The following is a 4516-nucleotide window of genomic DNA, read 5'->3' as shown; positions in this document are numbered from 1 at the left end:
ACAATTTCTACTCCCAATGGCCACAGTCTGGCCCCCTGAAAGTCAGATGGACAGTAAACTGGCTCTATGTTTAGAAAGTTGGGAGACCCCTGCTCTAGAGCCACATTTCTCAAGTAATGGGTCGCAACCCAAAAGAGGGTCGCAACCAGGGGCAGACTGGGCTGCAGGGCAAGGGCCCCCCCAGGCCTCTCTAATTCCCCAGCAAAACATCCAGTGCCCTGACAACAAAGCTTAATTAAAACTGCTGGCCGCATAATATAAATGTTAGGACATCTGGTACTGCAATTACGGCCTGCCTTAATATTTGTATTATTGCGGCCAGCCAGTTCCATTAAGGTGGTGCGCACGGTGCACTTCCAAAGTGGTCCCACGGCCCTCGCACTCATTCCTCCTTCCCCCGCGGTAGCGCTGGGAGGAAGTGACATATAACCAGGGGCGTATTTACCACAAGGCAAACAAGGCATTTGTCTAGGGCAGCATTTTTTTAGGGGGGCAGCACTGCCCCCTGCAAGAAGGGACATATGCTGCATGGGGATTAGGTGGGATCCGAGAGGGGCTGCACAGTGGTGTATGCAGAGCCTGATTGTCATTCCCAAGGATGTTCAAAGCTGTGAAGGTGAGTGTCTCACTCTTTTGCCAGGGGGTGTGGGTGTTAGTGGAAGGCTCTCTCGGGGTGGGGGGGGGAATGGGGTAGGGGTGTTGTTGGTTACTGTCAGGGTCTCTCCGCGGGGAGTGGATAGGGGGGCTGGTGTTGGTCGGTGTCAGGATCTCTCCACCTTGGATGGGGGGGTGTCCGATTTTTGCGTTGCCTAGGGCAGCACAAAACATAAATACACCACTGCATATAACTACACTTCCTTCCAGCCAGCTGTCAGGGCGGAAGAAAATCACCTCTGAACGCCAGGGAATAACTCCACTTTCAGACCGAAACACTATGGCAATTGTAAAACAAAGGGGGAGGTCTACCTGTTAACCTGCGATTGCAGCTGTTTCTATGTAGGAAAAACAAAATTGGAATTTTGACGCCGGGTCTATCGCCATATTTCTAGTATGAAGTCCAACAATGTTGAGGTACCGTTGGGACGCCACACTGCTGGTTTACATGGGGGTACTTTTCCCAAAATTCAATTTTTGATTCCGTATAGGATCCATCCCAGCCCACATGGAGGGGTTTGGAACAAGAACCTTCTCCAGAGACGGATTCACAGATTGATTGCTGTGACCTTTCCTGGCCTGAATGAATCCATGTCTTTCAAGCCCTTCTTGGAGGGTTTTGTTTCTGGAGGATGTGAAAAGAATTTATGATTTTCCATCCATTACTTATAGGGGCATTTATGTTGCAAAAGAATATAGGGGTCCTACTTACTATTTGGCATATCCCCTCATTATACCAATACTTATATACATTACTGCAACTCCCTCCTCACCGGCCTAACCAAGTGCAAGCTATCCCCACTCCAGACCATCCTGAACTCAGCGGCCAGACTCATCCACCTCACCACCCGCTCCACCTCTGCCACCCCCCTCTGCCTCTCCCTCCACTGGCTCCCCATTGCCCAACGCATCAAATTCAAACTTCTAACCCTGACCTACAAAGCCATTCACAATGCCGCCCCGAACTACCTCACCAACCTGATCCCCAAGTACCGCCCTACCCGTACCCTTCGCTCCTCACAGGACCTCCTTCTATCTTGCTCCCTGGTCTCCTCCTCCCACGCACGACTGCAAGACCTCTCCAGGTCCTCCCCCATCCTCTGGAACTCACTGCCCCAATCCATCAGACTGTCGCCTTCCCTCCTCACATTCAGACGCTCCCTGAAAACCCATCTCTTCAGGGAAGCCTACCCCACCCTCACCTAACGGCCATTCTCCCTCATTCCTCCCACCACTTCATCCCCCTCAGCCACTTCCTACTGTACCACTACCCCCTCCCTCCTAGATTGTAAGCTCGAAAGAGTAGGGCCCTCTTACCCCTCGTATGTTGTTTGTTATTGTTGTACTGTGCCATGTATTGTCCCCCCCCCTATTGTACAGCGCTGAGCAAACCCTTTGGCGCTATATAAACCCGATGTAATAATAATAATAATAATAATACATTTAATTATGTAATAACTCTATCATTCAGTACATAGTACACAACTATTGGGTGTTTGCTGCACTACTAAATTATAAATACTTGTTAATATACTGTATATGGTGCCATGTACTGTACACTTGTATAGCCACTGACTGTTCTTTCAATCCCTCCTCCCCAGGATTCTAGGTGTTCCTTTTTCCTTCTCCCTATCTCCGCAACTTGTTTACTTCCCCCTCATGAAAATACAGAAAGAAGCACCAGGTCAGAAAAAAAGTCCAAGATAAATTTAATCGTTAATAAAAAAAAGTCATATAAAAGCAGCCAATGCATTTCAGGGGCAACACCATTCCCCCTTTATCAGAGCTCAACACAGGATACAACCTGGGAAGAATGGAGACCAATGTTCCATTGTCAGGTTGTTCCTCAAGGAGGAAAGTCCATCCCAGGGGCGGACTGACAACTCATGGGGCAATAGGGGATCATGGGGCCCCTGTGCCTTTGCCCAAACTCAAAAAAGCCTATGAAAAAGGTACAAGGGGCATCTCACGGGGCCCCCTGCTGACCCCGGGCCCTCGGGCAGTGCCCCATGTTTCCAAATGGTCACTCCGCCCCTGGTCCATCCACATTTAGGCCCAGATGAAGAGGGGGTGGTGTCGCCCCCAAAACACATTGGATGTTTTTCTTGTTCGATATTTTTTTTATTGATAGAAATACAAAATATAGATAACAACAGTAGTTGTCAGGGATCCTGTCGCCGTGCAGCTGTGCGAGGATCCCCTCGGGCCATGGCGGTGCGAGAGCGCATGCGCGGGAGCGTGCGGGCGCGCATGCGCAGAAATGCGGAAGTGCGTGCATGCGCAGTAGCATACATGTCACCGCAGGTGGGCTATTTAAACCTGCAATACAGTGAAATCAATGTCTTCTGGTCTATAACGTCCTGCACTCTATTGCCTGATTCTGTTACTTGTATCGTGATCTGACCTGACTAAGAAAGAACTCCGCCTGCACCGACCTCGGCTATCCCTGACCATCCGCTTGCCTGCTCCCTTGTACTTGATCTGCTCCTATGATAGTGACCCGGCTTGTCTGACTCTGCTGCACCTACCTGTACCTGCACCTGGCGTGATGGCTGCCATACTTACCTGCTGCTGCACCCACGGTCCTGCATCCGGCCTGCATCTTGGTCACTGCCATACCTGCCTGCTGCCGCATCCACGCTCCTTTGTCCAGTCCCAGTCTGCATCCTGATTGCCGCCATACCTGCCTGCTGCTGCACCTACGTTCCTGCATCCGGATCTCCTGGGTCTTCACCCGCTTGCCGCCAGCTCCAGATCTACCCGGCACTTGTGCCACTCCTGGCTCTGCGCCCTCTGTTCCCACTATAAGGGGCTCCGAGGGGGAATCGTCCTCTCCACGTCAGGCTCCCCAACCAGGTACATGACAGTAGTGCAGGACACGTATGAAAAAATGGGTGATCCACATGGTGCGTATATAGTACAAGAATCATAACAATAAGTCATACAAAGTAAAGAGACAATGAGGAGAAATGATCCAACAATTGGTTGCAGGTGAAAAGGACAGAGGCTCGAAGCCCTCAAAAAATGAAAGTAGTATAAATCCATGGATCAGGGAATATAATGCTGGCAGTCAATCCAGGATTGGAAGGCACAAAATGTACACATAATATGCACGAAAAAATTCAAATATGATGCTAGGGAAACAAAGAAAAGGAAAACCAAAAAAAGAAGATGATAGATGAGGAGGAAAGTAAGGAGGTCAGCTGTTCAAACTGGGCCAGGGCCCCAGTTCACATCCTTGGTCCCAATTGGAGAGTAAAGGCTCAAGAAGGGGTCAAACCCAAGTGGAAGGAAATGGTCCACCCATGGCTGCTAAACATTAAGGTGCTTAGGTATCATTTATTTATTTATTTCAGGTACTTATATCGTGCCGTCAATTTACGCAGCGCTTTACATATATATTATACATTCACATTAGTCCCTAACCCTCAAGGGGCGTACAATCTAAGGTCCCTAACCCTCAAGGGGCGTACAATCTAAGGTCCCTAACCCTCAAGGGGCGTACAATCTAAGGTCCCTAACCCTCAAGGGGCGTACAATCTAAGGTCCCTAACCCTCAAGGGGCGTACAATCTAAGGTCCCTAACCCTCAAGGGGCATACAATCTAAGGTCCCTAACCCTCAAGGGGCGTACAATCTAAGGTCCCTAACCCTCAAGGGGCGTACAATCTAAGATCCCTAACCCTCAAGGGGCGTACAATCTAAGATCCCTAACCCTCAAGGGGCGTACAATCTAAGGTTCCTAACCCTCAAGGGGCGTACAATCTAAGATCCCTAACCCTCAAGGGGCGTACAATCTAAGATCCCTAACCCTCAAGGGGTGTACAGTCTAAGGTCCCTAACTCACATTCATACATACACAT

Source organism: Staurois parvus, unplaced genomic scaffold (genome assembly GCF_062004578.1).
Source record: "Staurois parvus isolate SC_StPar_1 unplaced genomic scaffold, SC_StPar_1.0 ptg002004l, whole genome shotgun sequence".
NCBI lineage: Eukaryota > Metazoa > Chordata > Amphibia > Anura > Ranidae > Staurois > Staurois parvus.
Note: the sequence above shows the minus strand (reverse complement) of the source record.